This window comes from Dendrobates tinctorius, unplaced genomic scaffold (assembly GCF_039654945.1).
Source record: "Dendrobates tinctorius isolate UK_male_01 unplaced genomic scaffold, ASM3965494v1 ptg000126l, whole genome shotgun sequence".
NCBI classification, from domain to species: Eukaryota; Metazoa; Chordata; class Amphibia; order Anura; family Dendrobatidae; genus Dendrobates; species Dendrobates tinctorius.
The window spans coordinates 16,452,758-16,469,333 of record NW_027361794.1 but is presented as its reverse complement, the minus strand read 5'-3'; the positions used below and the strand labels follow the sequence as shown (position 1 = coordinate 16,469,333).

Genomic DNA, 16,576 nt, shown 5'->3' with positions numbered 1-16,576 from the left:
TTATCAAGCAACCAGAACACAGCAAAAACACACTCAGGGGTCACCACACTATGCCAAGGGCAAGAGTATAACTGACAGGGATGGGAGCGTCCTGAGGCTATAAGAAGCCTCTCCCGGAACCAGGGAGGGGCCACAATCATAGCCCCAGGTGTGCAGGTAAGCCTGCACCGGGATCACAACCTTTAACCCCAGAAATGCCAGTCATCAGCACTGGATCCAGACATTAACCCCACGTGTGCGAGTCAAACCCGCACTGAGATCATGACAGTACCCCCCTCTCAACGGGGGGCCTCTGGACCCCCAGGCTTGCCCGGGTACTTAGCATGGAAAGCCTGCACCAGGCGATTAGCATGCATCAACCGGGCCGGTACCCAGGACCTGTCTTCCGGTCCATACCCCTTCCAATGAACCAGGTACTGTACCGACCGCCGTACCAACCTGGAATCTACAATATGACCAACCTCGTACTCCACCTGCCCCTCGACCAAAACAGGAGAAGCAGCAGACTCGGAGTCTCCCCGGACTGCTTCAAAAGGTTTCACTAGAGATTTGTGGAAGACGTTAGGGATCTTGAAAGAGGGTGGAAGGCACAGCCTATACGCCACTGGATTGATTTTTCCACAATCTTGTATGGGCCAATGAATTTGGGACCCAACTTGGCTGAAGGAACCTTCAACTTAATGTTTCGAGTGGCGAGCCAAACCTTGTCTCCAACCTGAAACGTGGGCCCTAGTGTTCGGTTCCTGTCCGCAAAAAACTTATACCTGCCCTGAGACCTAGATATACTCCGCTGAATTTCTGCCCACGTATTCTGTAATCGCTGAACAGAGCCCTCCGCCCCGGGACACTCCGAGTCCAAACGAGAAAACTCACCAAAATGAGGACTGAACCCATAATTGATCAAAAAAGGAGTCATACCCGTGGATTGACTCACCCGACTATTGACAGCAAATTCAGCCAACGGCAGTGCATCGCACCAGTCATTCTGTCTAGCAGAGGTTAGACACCTGAGGATCTGTTCCAGGGACTGGTTAGTGCACTCTGTCTGACCATTGCTCTCAGGATGGTATGCAGATGAAAAGGACAGAGATATCCCTAATTTTTTGCAGAAAGCACGCCAAAACTTAGCCACAAACTGCATACCACGATCAGACACCACATTCAGGGGTACCCCATGCAACCGGATCACATGCTGCACAAACAACCTTGACAATGTCTCAGCTGACGGTAGTGCGGACAGGGGTACAAAATGAGCCTGCTTAGAAAACCTGTCCACCACTACCCATACCACTGTATTACCCTTAGATGGAGGGAGATTGGTAACAAAATCCATGGATAAGTGAGTCCATGGTCTTTCGGGCACTGCCAAGGGTATCAGCTCCCCTGCCGGCCGGCTATGAGAGTTTTTAGAACGAGCGCAGACCCCACAACCAGCAATGAATTTTTTTATGTCCGAACCAAGGGTAGGCCACCAAAAGATCCTAGCCACCGCCAGACGTGTGGCTGAAATACCAGGGTGAGCACTCCGCTTGGATTCATGGAACTCCTGCAAGAGTTTCAGGCGAAGTTGCCCTGGGACAAACAACTTCCCCTCCGGCTCGGCCGCCGGGGCCAGCGACTGGGCTCCCTGAATCTCCCGTTTCAATTCAAATGAGACCTCTGCTATCACAACTCCAGGGTGAAGAATGAAAGACGGTGGCTCAGGGGGCGACACCGGCTGAAAACTGCGCAATAAAGCATCAGCCTTGACATTCTTAGACCCTGGACGAAATGTAATCGTAAACTGAAAACGGGAAAAAAAAAGTGACCAACGGGCCTGTCTGGGCGTTAGTCTTTTAGCAGACTCAATGTATGACAAATTTTTGTGATCCGTGATCACCGTAATCGGGTGACTGGCCCCCTCCAAAAAGTGCCTCCATTTTTCAAACGCCAATTTGACCGTAAGAAGCTCTCTATTGCCTACATCGTAATTTCTTTCCGCAGCAGATAATTTCTTGGAAAAGAAAGCACATGGCCTGAGGTTGGTTAGAGTGGCAGTCCCTTGGGACAACACCGCCCCCACCCCCACCTCAGAGGCGTCCACTTCCACGACGAATGGTTTGGACGGATCTGGCTGTACTAACACAGGAGCAGACATAAAGCTTCTTTTCAGGTTCGCAAAGGCCTCTTTTGCGAGCGAGGACCAGTATCTCACATCCGCACCTTTACAAGTAAGATCTGTGAGTGGTTTGACCACCTGTGAAAACCCCCGAATAAATTTGCGGTAATAATTGGCGAACCCCAAGAAGCGCTGAAGACCCTTAAGGTGTCGGGGTTGCACCCAATCCGCAATGTTCTGCACCTTCTTGGGGTCCATGCGAAAACCCTCACAGGACACAATTAATCCCAAAAATGACAATTCTTGAACAAAAAGCACATATTTCTCCAATTTGGCATACAGATGATTTTCCCTCAGTCTTTGGAGAACGGTTCGTACATGATTCAGATGAGATTGACTGTCGTGTGAGTATATCAGAATATCGTCTAAGTAAATGACAACAAAACGACCAATGAGATCCGAGAATACCACGTTGATGAAGTTCTGAAATATGGCTGGGGCATGGGTAAGACCAAATGGCACGACTACATTTTCAAACAGTCCCTCGGTCGTGAGGAACGCGTTTTTCCATTCATCCCCCTCCCGGACCCTTATCAAATTATATGCCCCCCCGAAGATCCAGTTTGGAGAACCATTTTGCCCCTGAAAGTTGGTTACACAAATCGGGAATCAATGGAAGGGGGTACGTATTTCGTACAGTAATCTTGTTCAGCTCATGAAAATCGAGGCAGGGACGTAAACCACCATCTTTTTTCTTAACAAAAAAAACCCCTGCTGACACAGGTGAGACTGAGGGACGTATGTGTCCTTTGCGAAGACTCTCAGCAATGTAATCTTTCATGGCCAAGCGCTCAGGGCCAGATAAATTAAAGAGACAGGCTTTAGGCAATTTAGCCCCCGGGACTAACTCGATAGCGCAGTCAAAGGGTCTATGTGGCGGCAACGTCTCGGCCTCGCTTTCAGAGAACACATCTTCGAATTCTTTCAGGTACTCCGGAATACCTTCCAGCTCGACAGATGACACAGATACAGATTTAACAGGTTCAGCCAATATGGCAGACTTATCACATAACATCGAATCATTAAACCCCCACTGAACAATCTCCCCTGTTTTCCAGTTAATGACTGGGTTATGGCGTTGTAACCAGGGCAGCCAAACACCAATCCTGCTGGTAGATTGTCCAGAACCAAACAACTTAATTTTCCACATGGGTAGCACCCACTTTGAGTGAAAACAAGTCAGACATAAAGAGAATTCCCTCTTTAGTGAGGGGGGAGGAGTCAATGGCCACCACTTTGATCGGAACCTTAAGTCTAACTGTCCCTATCTTACAGCGTGTGACCAATTGGGAGTCAATGAGATTGATGCATGATCCGCAGTCCACGAAAGCTGTAGAGGGAAAACAACAATCGTCCACTAACAGTTCCAAATGAAGGAACACCTTAGAAAACGAGGAAAAGGGTACATGAGGGTCTGAAAAGTCTCCCCGCTGACTACCCAGACCTAGTCGTTTCCTGTCGACCGGGTTGAGGATGGACAATCAGGACACTCCCTTTTCCAATGTCCCGTTTTACCACAGTAGAAGCATAACTGCTTTTCTCTCCGGCGTTGTCTCTCCTTTTCCTTCAGGGAGAGAGCCCCTACGTCCATGGGTACAGAAACAGTCTCTTTTCCACTAGGGAACAATGGAGTTTCTGCCTGCATCACCCCCCTGGCCCGCAGCCTGCGGTCCATCCGGACGGCCTGGGTCATGGCGTCCTCAAGAGAGTTAGGTGGGGGATATAATGCCAAGGCATCCTGTAACCCGCTCGGACAAGCCTCTGCGAAAGAGTCCTCGGAGTGTGGCATCGTCCCAAGAGAGTGGCCCAGCGGCGGAATTCTGTGCAAAACCACTCAGCCGAGTATTTCCCCTGACAGACACTCATCACCATGTCCTCTGCCAATCGCACTCGGTCCGGCTCATCATATATGTGCCCGAGGGCCTCAAAAAAGCATTCACAGACACTCTCTCAGGGGTAGTGGGAGGAAGGGAGAAAGCCCAAGCTTGTGGGGACCCTCTTAACAGAGACATAATGACCCCAACCTTCTGACTTTTGTCCCCAGAGGAACGTGGCCTCAAACTAAAGAAGAGTTTGCACCCCTCCATGAAGACCCTGAACTCCTTTTTGTTCCCAGAAAAAAAATCAAGCAGTTTAACAGGTGGTTCTGGGGACACCAAAACAAAATCACTCGCCCCAGCCCCCAGAGACCCAGCAGCTAGAGCTCCCCGCACTGTCTCAGAAACCTTCTGCTGAGAACGAGCCAGAGCTTGCTGCTCCAGAGATAAACCCTGAAACATCTGACTCAGATTTTTCATTTGCTCAGCAAGAGATTGTATGGGATCCATATTTCTCAGCAGAGAAAAAAAAAAAAAAAACCCAAAAACTTAATGGTCAGTTATAATGTCAGGAACACCGCACTGTACTTGCTCACTGAGCCAGTGCGCGTGTCCTGAGTGTCAGGATCCTGTCAGTGCCGGCGTGCAGCCTCCGCTGAGCAGGGACTCACCCGCACTGTAGGGGTACCGGGGTCAGGTACAGCCAGAAAGTACAGATACACAGGACCTGTGGATGCTGAAGTTTAGCAAGCAGACACGGGACCTACGGTCATGTGACTGCAAGGGGGCAGGGCTTAGCGTCCTGCTTAGTGAGATGGAAACACACTATACAGAATTACTCAGAGTCAGGCAAAACGGGTTTCATACACAGAGATAGCCGTAACGTACCAAGGATGAGAAAGAGCGGATAGTCAGGGTCAAGCAGCAGTCAAAACCAAACAGACATAGAAGGTACCAAGCAGAATCCAAAGCAATATCCAGAGAACAGAGCGAGTCATACACAGATTTTCAAGCAACCAGAACACAGCACAAACACACTCAGGGGTCACCACACAATGCCAAGGGCAAGAGTATAACTGACAGGGATGGGAGCGTCCTGAGGCTATAAGAAGCCTCCCCAGAACCAGGGAGAGGCCACAATCATAGCCCCAGGTGTGCAGGTAAGCCTGCACCGGGATCACAACCTTTAACCCCAGAAATGCCAGTCATCAGCACTGGTTCCAGACATTAACCCCACGTGTGCGAGTCAAACCCGCACTGAGATCATGACAGGAAGTATCAGAATTTTTATAAGATTCTTCCTCCCTGTCCATGACAGGAAAGGATCTCTCCATGACTTAATAGTGGTCTGTACTCTGTCCAATAAGGGGTAGTAATTGAGTTGAAAAAGATCTTTGTCAGATCTGGCTATTTTAATACCTAAATAAGTATTATATCTACTGGGCCAAGTAAACGGATAAAGCTCCTTCAACCTATCCAGCGTGTGAGCGGGTACGTTTAGGTCTAGGGCTTCGGATTTTGACGCATTTATCTTAAAGTTTGTAAGGTTACCATATTCCTCGAGGATTTTTAGCAAGGCAGGAAAACCTTGAAGAGGGTTCGTCATCAAGACCAACAAATCGTCGGTGAAGGCCGCAGTCTTAGTGTCATTTTTACCTATTTTGATGCCCTCAATCTCCAAACTCTGCTGTATTGCACATAGTAGCAGTTCCATTGTTAGGATGAAAAGGATGGGAGAGAGAGAGGGCAGCCCTGCCTCGTACCATTTTGGATGGTGAATGCATCTGTCAGGGAGCCATTGACCCCAATACGTGCAGAGGGGTCTCTATACATTTTCAATATGGCCGAAACTAATTGTGAAGGGAAGCCAAAGCAGGTCAACGTCTCACCTAGATAGGTCTAGTCCACCCTGTTTAATGCCTTCTCTGCGTCTGTCCCAAGGAGCACCAAGGAAAAGCCTCTCTGTCTCACAAAATGCATAAGATGGAGAATTCTGTGTGTATTATCCCTTCCCTCTCTTCCCCCCACAAAACCCGTTTGGTTTAACGAGATTAATTCTGGTAAGAATTTAGCAATTCTTCGTGCAACCATATTAGCGAACATCTTTAGGTCAACGTTCAGCAAGGAGATCGGTCGGTAGTTGCTACATAATTCAGCGTTTTTGCCATCTTTGTAAATTAATGATATTCTGGCTTCTAGAGCCTGAGTAGGGAAAGAGCTATCTCCCAGTATAGAGTTGCACATATTTAATAGGCGAGGGAGGAGAATTGAGGGGAAGGATTTGTTTTGTTTTAAACATCTTTTTATTATTTTAACCAGAAAAATACATCGTAACCTTACATGCGATTAAGTACAAAAAGCATCGATAGCTCCATGAATAACTGTGCCAGCCCTTCTATACACATCTTATCATCTCATTTAGTGTAACGCGCAGCATTATTCTAAATAGAAAGACAGGCGAAATCTAGACATAATCTACTGCTTATAATCATGAGCCAGAGATATAATCTTTGCCGTAGCTCAGCCGGTAAATTATGCACATCAATCGCATCCAATTACAAACTTTTAACTGAAGAGAAAATACAGAATTAAAAGAGAAGAAGAGGGTGGAGAGAGGGAAAGGGGGAAATGTCTGGGAAAAGGGTCTATATTCCCGTCAGTGGGGATGTCCATTCAGCGGTAATTCTGCCCTAATAGTTTGGCTAAACAGCCGTCGTAGCTTCAGATTTAGGGCAAACTGAAATATATTTACTGAGAGTTTAACAGCTCTATGTATTCGTCGTTTTCTCTGAAGAGTATCCACGGCACCCAGGTCGAACTAAATTTACCTAGCCTAAAGGTCGTGATAGCTATTATTTCTTCTGTATAGTATATTTGATTTACTTTGTGCAACCATTCTGACAGAGTAGGGCAGTTCTGAGATAGCCAATACAAGGGGATGAGCATTTTAGCTGCTGCTATTAAATGCATGAGAAGCTTTTAGTGTTTGTTTTGTTCAAAGTCACTTGACCAGTTCAGAAAGATCATTTTCAGAGATGGAGGGTTTTGAAGCTGGCAAAGTCTTTTCGAGACTTTAAGCACCCCCTCCCAAAATGGTTGAATTTTGTCGCATTGCCACCATATGTGCAAGAAGGAGCCTCTCTCGCCAAGACATCTCCAACAATTAGATGATGCGTTGGGCTGCCACATCTTTCTTGAGTCAGGGGTGGTGTACCACCTAGTAAGAACCTTGTATGAATTTTCTTGGACCCTTACACAGCCTGATGGACCATGAGAATTTTTATATATCTTAGCGACCTCCCAATCTTGTAATGTAACCTCGAGGTCTCTTTCCCACTTCAATATGAATGCTCGTTTAACAGAGGTCGAGTGAGCTAGGAGAATTTGGTAAATATTACCCAACACCCCCTTGGTTTATTCCTCTGAGTCATGTCACGCTTACCGTGACAGCAGTCAGGAGTGGTGTGCCTGTCAGGTGGCAGAGATCCCTATTCAGACAGGTAGTGCACTGGAGGCGCGGTAGTCCCAGCAGCCGGGCAGGAGATCGGCGTCAGGTAAGAAATCCTGCTCCAGGACCTGCGGGAGGGGAGGAGCGGCAGAGAAGCTCTCAGTGCCCGCAGGACCTTCCTACCATGTGACTGCACGTCAGAGAAGTAGGCGGAGCTCACCTCTGAGATGCAGCAACACTGGTCAGAGGTATCAGTGCTGCAGAGATTACTCAAAAAACGTATTCTGAAGAGCCAAGGGGTCATGCACAGGTCAGGCAACGTAGTACAGGAGCGAGAAACAGCGGGTAGTCAGGAGAAGCAGAGGGTCAAAACACGAGATGACAACAGAGGTACCAGAGGAGCAAACGTAGAGAAGTCAAGACAAAGCCAGGGGTCATACACGGATCGGGCAGACGGGTACCAAGTCAGAATCCAAGAGATGTAAACCGAGTCCAAAACAGGTCATACACCAGGCAAGCGTACAGGAACAGGCGAGAGGCACAAACGGAGCAGGGTCGGGCACACTCACATTAGGAGCATAAACGACAGGGAGGGGTGCTCACCTGAAGCTAAAAAATCCCTCCCTGGCCCCAAAGAGAGGCTCTCCCTATTGACCCCTGCACCACCTGTCCCGGATCCTGCATAAACCATGACAGTACCCCTCCTTCAACGGGGGGCCTCCGGACCCCCAGGTCTCCACGGGTACCGCGCATGATATGCCCTGACCAGGCGATCTGCGTGCACTAACCTGGCTGGTACCCATGATCGATCCTCCGGACCATATCCCTTCCAGTGGACAAGATACTGTAGGGACCCGCGAACCCACCGAGACTGCACGATGTTTTGTACCTCGAATTCCATATGACCGTCCACAGATACCGGGGGCGGTAAAGGTGCGGGTTCCTCCCGCACCAAACCCACCAGTTTCAGTAAGGATCTATGAAAAACGTTATGCAATTTCAAAGAGGGTGGAAGGAGCAAGCGATAAGCCACCGGGTTAATCACTTCTGTTATCACATGGGGCCCAATAAATTTGGGGCCCAACTTCGCGGAAGGCAGTTTTAACGTTATGTTTCATGTCGAGAGCCATGCCTTATCCCCACAGTATAGAGTCTGACCCAGATCCCTTTTGTTATCAGCAAAATGTTTGTATTTTTCCTGCGCCTTCCCAATACTTGCTCGAACCTTTGCCCACAGATGACCAATCTGTCTGACCGAATCTTCGACCCCCGGACAGTTTGAATCCAAACGTGAAAACTCACCAAAATGCGGATTTAATCCCATATTACTGAAAAAAGGTGACCTACCAGTGGATTGATTAATCCGGTTATTAAAAGCGAACTCCGCCAAGGGCAATGCGTCACACCAGTCATCTTGCAATGTTGAAGTCAAACACCGGAGGATTTGTTCCAATGAGTGATTGGTGCGCTCAGTTTGTCCATTACTCTCCGGGTGGTAGGCTGAGGAGAAAGACAGAGAAATCCCCAACTTCCTACAAAAAGCTTGCCAAAACTTTGCTATAAATTGTGTCCCCCTATCGGTTACAATATTAGTCGGTACCCCATGGAGACAAATGATTTGGGAAAGAAAATGCTTTGAAAGAACCTCGGCTGAGGGTAATTTGGCCATGGGTACGAAATGTGCCATCTTTGAAAATCTATCTACGACTACCCAGACCACCGTGTTACCCCGGGATGGAGGGAGATTTGTGATGAAGTCCATGGACAGATGAGTCCATGGTCTTCTCGGAATTGGCAAGGGCACCAATTTTCCGGCCGGCCGGCAATGAGAGCTCTTTGAACGGGCGCAAACCCCACAGGCTGTGACATGCTTCTTAATTTCTGCAGACATAGATGGCCACCAAAACACTCTTTTTACTGCCTCACATGTGGCTGCAATACCTGGGTGAGCCCCCAACTTAGAGTCATGAAACTCCCGTAACAGCTCAGAACGCAAATGCTGAGGTACAAACAATCTATGAGGAGGCCTGGCCCTTGGAGCTAAAGATTGAGCTCCCACAATCTCCCGCTCCAATTCTGACGAAAGTTCAGCTATAACCACCCTAGGTTGAAGAATGGATGACGGTGGCTCGGGGGCAGACAATGGTTCATAACTTCGTGACAATGCATCTGCCTTCACGTTCTTAGATCCAGGCCGGAAAGTGATAGAGAACTGAAACCGAGAAAAAAAAAAGTGACCACCGGGCCTGTCTGGGAGTCAATCTTTTCGCTGTTTTAATGTACTCCAGATTTTTGTGGTCAGTGATGACCGTAATTGGATGCACTGCCCCCTCCAAAAAATGTCTCTATTCTTCAAACGCCAACTTTATTGCCAGGAGCTCCCTATTCCCCACATCGTAATTTCTCTCCGCCGGAGAGAATTTTTTGGAGAAAAATGCGCAGGGTCTGAGATTAGTCAGAGTCGCTGGCCCTTGAGACAAAACAGCCCCCACCCCCACCTCGGAAGCATCAACTTCCACAACAAACGGCAGAGATGGATCAGGCTGTACCAGAATCGGAGCGGACATAAAACAATTTTTCAGAATCAAAAAAGATTGTTTGGCTGGGAGAGACCAATTTTTGATATCGGCACTTTTACACGCGAGATTGGTGAGGGGTTTCACTATCTATGAAAAGCCCTTAATAAATCTCCGATAATAATTTGAGAATCCCAAAGAGCGCTGCAGACCCTTTAGGTCCTGGGGCTGAACCCACTCTGCAATGGCCTGCACTTTTTTGGGATCCATCCGAAACCCCTGTGGAGATATTATAAGCCCTAAAAAGGTCAGCTCCTGGACAAAAAATGTACACTTTTCCAATTTCACAAACTATTGATTCTCCCTGAGTCTCTGAAGAACGGTTTTTACATGTGATAAATGAGAGTGCTCGTCAGTTGAGTAAATCAAAATATCGTCTAAATAAATGACAACAAAGCGGCCAATTAGGTCCCCAAATATTACGTTGATGAAGTTTAGAAAAACTGCTGGAACATTAGCGAGACCAAATGGCATTACAAGGTTCTCAAATAACCCTTCGATGGTGAGAAAAGCAGTTTTCTATTCATCTCCCTCTTTTATTCTTATCAAATTATAAGCCCCCCTAAGATCTAATTTGGAGAACCATTTTGCCCCCGAAAGTTGGTTGCACAGATCTGGAATCAGGGGTAAGGGGTATGCATTCTTGATGGTAATTTTATTGAGCTCCCGAAAGTCGAGGCAGGGACGCAGGCCACCATCTTTCTTTTTGACAAAAAAGAACCCCCCTGCTATCGGGGAAACCAAAGGTCTGATATGCCCTTTACAGAGACTTTCCGCTATATACTCTTTCATTGCCAAACGCTCCGGTCCAGACAAATTAAACAACCGGGCTTTGGGTAATTTGGCCCCAGGAATCAGGTCGATGGTGCAGTCGTATGGCCTGTGTGGGGGTAATGCCTCGGCCTTGCTTTCGGAGAACACGTCCTCAAACTCCTTTAGGTATTCCGGAATACCCTCCAGACAAACAGAAGACTCAAAGACAGGTTTTGCAGGGGAAACACAACACACAGCTTTATAGGAACAGTCAATACATTTTGGGTCCCATTTAACAATCACTCTTCTCTCCCAATCAATAACCGGGTTGTGCCGTTGAAGCCACGGCATGCCCAACACCAGCCCTTCGGGCAAATTGTCCATAACAAAACACCTCATCTCCTCAACATGGGAGGAACCAACCTGCAAAACAAAATTATCAGTAACCCAACGAATACCCGAACGGGTGAGAGGGGAAGAGTCAATGGCCACGATTTTCAGGGGGGTCTCCAACCTGACTGTCCCTATCTTGACCCTGGAGACGGTGCTGGAACTGACCAAGTTCAGGGATGAACCGCAGTCCATCAAAGCTATAGAAATAAAACGAGTATTGTCTACCACCAGCTCGACATTTAGCAAAAATTTATGGCATGAGGAAAAAAGTACCTGAGGGTCTGGGCAGCCTCCTTGAGCACTACCCAGACCTAGTAGTTCCCCGACGGTTAGCAGATGCCGGACAAGACGGGCAGTCTTTCCTCCAGTGTCCTGATTCCCCGCAGTAGAAAGAGTTGTTTATCACGCCGGCGTCTCCTCTCCTTTTCTCTGATCGAAGTGGGGCCAATCTCCATGCGTATAGAACTGGCCTCCACCTCCTTGCTCCCAGAGAACAGAGATGTATCAGGGGGTCACATGATCAGGGACTTCAGTGGCTGGCTGCAGGACTCTGCTGTGCTGGTTGTCATGCATTGGTGCTGGATAAGGTGAATTTTATGTGTGGGGCCGGGAGGGGTTTACAGCTAGGTGGATGTAGCAGAGCTGTGTGTGTATGAGGTGTACAGAGCGGAGCCGTGTGTGAAGGTGTACGAAGCGGAGATATGCATGTATGAGGTGTACGGAGGAGCGGAGCCACGTATGTATGAGGTGAGAGGAGCCGTCTGTGTACAAGGTGTTCGGAGCGGAGCTGTTTGTGTACAAGGTGTACAAAGCGGAAACGTGTGTGTACGGGGTGTACGGAGCGGAGCCGTATGTGTACAAGGTGTATAGAGCGAATGGGGGGTGCTGCCTTATACTTCAGTCTGCCTATAGGGGATGGGGGGGTGCCTTATACTACAGTCTGCCTATGGGGGAAGTGCTGCCTTATATTACAGGCTGTCTATAGGGGGGTTGGGGGGGTGCTGCCTTACATTACAGTCTGCTTATGGGGGGCTGCAATATACTATTGAGTCTGCCCATGGGGGGGCTGCATTATACTGTAGAGTCTGCCTATGGGGGCTGCATTATACTATATTGAGGGCAATCTGGTGTATTATACTATATGGAGGCTATCTAGGGGGCCATCATACAATGTGGAGATTATTGAGGGGGCCATCATACAGTGTTGGAGCCATCATTGGGGGATACTAAGGGGTCAGTATGTATACAGTGAGGGGGCATATTACTGTGTATAGGGGAGCTGTACAGGGGGGGACTCAGGACATTAATAAATGTAAAGTGGGCACTTATTGTTATAGGGGAACTCAGGTTACAGTGACTGTCAAACGGGGCATACAGATGGCAATATTACATTCTAGGAGACAATATTTGGGCACTGTTTTCTAGGGCAATTGCACCCTGCATTACTATATTATAGAGGGATGCTTTAGAATTTAGAGGTCACACAGAACCACACAGTAGGTGCAGTAATAGGGACACATACAGCTGCAGCGGCTCAGCATTGGGGTATCAGGTGCAGTAATAGGGACACATAAGGCAGCAGGGGCTCAGCATTGGGGTATCAGGTGCGGTAATAGGGACACATACGGCAGCAGCGGCTCAGCATTGGGGTATCAGGTGCAGCAATAGGGACACATGGCAGCAACAGCTAAGCATTGGGGTATCAGGTGCAGTAATAGGGACACATACGGCAGCAGCGGCTCAGTATTGGGGTATCAAGTGCAGTAATAGGGACACATATGGCAGCAGCTCAGCATTGGGGTATCAGGTGCAGTAATAGGGACACATACGGCAGCAGCGGCTCAGTATTGGGGTATCAAGTGCAGTAATAGGGACACATATGGCAGCAGCTCAGCATTGGGGTATCAGGTGCAGTAATAGGGACACATACGGCAGCAGAGGCTCAGCATTGGGGTATCAAGTGCAGTAGTAGGGACACATATGGCAGCAGCGGCTCAGCATTGGGGTATCAGGTGCAGTAATAGGGACACATACGGCAGCAGAGGCTCAGCATTGGGGTATCAGGTGCAGTAATAGGGACACATATGGCAGCAGCGGCTCAGTATTGGGGTATCAACACATATGGCAGCAGCTCAGCATTGGGGTATCAGGTGCAGTAATAGGGACACATACGGCAGCAGCGGCTCAGTATTGGGGTATCAAGTGCAGTAATAGGGACACATATGGCAGCAGCTCAGCATTGGGGTATCAGGTGCAGTAATAGGGACACATACGGCACCAGAGGCTCAGCATTGGGGTATCAAGTGCAGTAGTAGGGACACATATGGCAGCAGCGGCTCAGCATTGTGGTATCAGGTGCAGTAATAGGGACACATACGGCAGCAGAGGCTCAGCATTGGGGTATCAGGTGCAGTAATAGGGACACATATGGCAGCAGCGGCTCAGCATTGGGGTATCAGGTGCAGTAATAGGGACACATGGCAGCAGTGGCTCAGTATTGGGGTATCAGGTGCAGTAATAGGGACACATATGGCAGCAGAGGTTCAGCATTGGGGTGTCAGGTGCAGTAATAGGGACAAATACGGCAGCAGAGGCTCAGTATTCAGGTATCAGGTACAGTAATAGGGACACATGGCAGCAGCGGCTCAGCATTGGGGTATCAGGTGCAGTAATAGGGACACATACGGCAGCAGAAGCTCAGCATTGGTGTATCAGGTGCAGTAATAGGGACACATATGGCAGCAGAGGCTCAGCATTGGGGTATCAGGTGCAGCAATAGGGACACATACAGCAGCTCAGTATTGGGGTATCAGGTGCAGTAATAGGGACACATACGGCAGCAGTGGCCCAGTATTGGGGTAGCAGCAGGATGAGGAGTTTGTGCAGGTTGGGGATAGATGGTGATGGGGCTGGAATATGAGAAGGGAAACATGTCTTTGTTGTATTCTCTGTAGCAGAGCCGTGGCTGGAGAAGTTGTCATGTCGGTCTGGGCCAGAAGGAAAAGACATGAAAAGTGATCGATTCCATCAGAAAGAATGTCAGCAGTAAGGCACTATCTGTAACTGTGTAGTAATCACTTGTATGTTTTGTAGGACTGGTATTTACCACTGACCATGTAATATCCATGTTGGTCTTTATATTGGGATTTATTTTCAGTAACAGCGCAGTCATCTCCTACATCCACTAATAGGGTGCGTCACCGAGTTGTAATCAAAGTTACCTAGTTAGGGGCCCACACAGAAGTTTCGCCCCCCCTAAAGCAAAACCCTAGCTACGCCTCTGGTTCATAGAATCATAGAGTGGTAGAGTTGGAAGGGACCTCCTGGGCCATCTGGTCCAACCCCTGCTCAAAGCAGGATTCGCTAAATCATCCCAGACAGATGTCTGTCCACACTTCCATTGAAGGAGACCTCACCACCTCTCGTGGCAGCCTGTTCCACTCATTCATCACTCTGTCAAAAAGCTTTTTCCAATATCTAATCTGTGTCTCCTCCCATTCAGTTTCATCCCATTGCTTCTAGTCATTCCTTGTGCAAATGAGAATAAAGTTGATCCTTCTACAATGTGACAGCCCTTGAGATATTTGTAGACAGCTATTAAGTCTCCTCTCAATCTTCTATTTTGCATGCTAAATATACCAAAATCCTGCAACCTTTCCTCATAGGACGCTAATAATTGTATCCCAGGATCAAATACATATGCTCATAAATATGGTGCCATTACCTGGGTAAAAGAACATGGCTGTATTGACCCCATATCATCTTTTACCCAGGCAATGGCACTATATTTATGAGCATATGTATTTGATCCTGGGATACAATTATTAGAGTAAGGGCTGTATCCTCTACCTTTAGGGAGTGGGGTTTTGCATTGGGGGTTTTCAACTATATAGCACATATGCTTGATGAATAAATCCTTGAACCCGTACCCCTGCACCCCCTTAGGAGTTCTCTCTAATTCTGACAGAATTGTTCTTACATCTCCACCAGTAACACTTTTGTACCAGCACATTGCACTTTATCTTGCACTTGGTATTAAATTGATTGTGCACATCATAAAGCATTTCTTCTATTCATAATTTATATCAGCATATTGTCCCTTCTAGGCTTTTTGTATCATCTCCATATATAAATCTGAATGTGTGTATCACCAACCAATCACAAAGCAGCAGAGCGGGACACCAACCAATAACGAAGCAGCAGAGTGGGACGCTGTTGGAGAGCAGGGCTGAGGACAGATACAGCAGGACAGTGCATGGAGAGCGGGGCTGTGAGGAAGACAGTCTTCAGGACAGGGGCCGAATAGTGCTGACACCCTCCCAGCCCTGTCCCGGCTCAGTCGGCACTCTCCCTGTTGCCAACTGCGCTATCCCCCCTCTCCCCTGCAGCTTCCAGGCCTAAATTTAGTCTCCGGCTTCTACTGCGGCCTACTACAGTGCTAGACCACGCCCCCCCGCAGGCCACCAAATCACATGTGCTGCAGCTCTGCTCTAGCTCCGCCCACACGAACAATCTGCACACCTCTTTCTCTCCTGGTCCCAGCGTCACCACGTGTGGTGCATGGAGAGCGTTGCTGAGGAGGAAGGAAGACAGTGGGGCTCTAGAGGGAGAGCAGGGCTGTGAAGGAAGAGAACGGGGCTGTGGACGGAGAGAGCGGGAGAGCAGGGCTGTGAAGGAAGAGAACGGAGCTGTGGACGGGGAGAGCAGGGCTGTGAAGGAAGAGAACGGGGCTGTGGACGGGGAGAGCAGGGCTGTGAAGGAAGAGAACGGGGCTGTGGATAGAGAGCGGGAGAGCAGGGCTGTAAAGGAAGAGAACGGGGCTGTGGACGGGGAGAGCAGGGCTGTGAAGGAAGAGAACGGGGCTGTGGAGGGAGCGGGAGAGCAGAGCTGTGAAGGAAGAGAACGGGGCTATGGAGGGAGAGCAGGGGAGAGCAGGGCTGTGAAGGAAGAGAACGGGGCTGTGGAGGGAGAGCGTGGGAGAGCAGGGCTGTGGACGGGGAGAGCAGGGCTGTGAAGTAAGAGAACAGGGCTGTGGACGGGGAGAGCAGGGCTGTGAAGGAAGAGAACGGGGCTGTGGGGGGAGAGAGCGGGAGAGCAGGGCTGTGAAGGAAGAGAACGGGGCTGTGGACGGGGAGAGCAGGGCTGTGAAGGAAGAGAACGGGGCTGTGGAGGGAGAGCATGGGAGAGCAGAGCTGTGGATGGGAGGAGCAGGGCTGTGAAGGAAGAGAACGGGGCCGTGGAGGGAGAGAGCGGGAGAGCAGGGCTGTGGAAGAAGAGAGCGGGTCTGTGAAGGGACACCGGGACATGGATGTAGAGCGCGGCTGCGGAGGGATAGAACGGGATGGCGGGTGGAGAGCAGGACCCACAGTTAGGTACTATGCCCCTGCAACGCCGGGCTCTTCAGCTAGTATTTAATAATTGTGCATTTGAT

The 16,576-nt window shown here is 49.0% G+C and overlaps 1 long non-coding RNA gene across 1 annotated transcript in view; it reads right to left on the bottom strand.

Annotated features, from left to right (window-relative positions):
- The window catches only part of LOC141047050 (uncharacterized), a 206,405-nt gene extending 198,858 nt beyond the window's left edge, over positions 1-7,547 (bottom strand). Inside the window, exon 1 of the long non-coding RNA XR_012219743.1 lies at positions 7,418-7,547. This is a non-coding gene — a long non-coding RNA (uncharacterized lncRNA). The remainder of the gene's footprint in view (positions 1-7,417) is intronic.
- Positions 7,548-16,576: the final 9,029 nt, after the last annotated feature.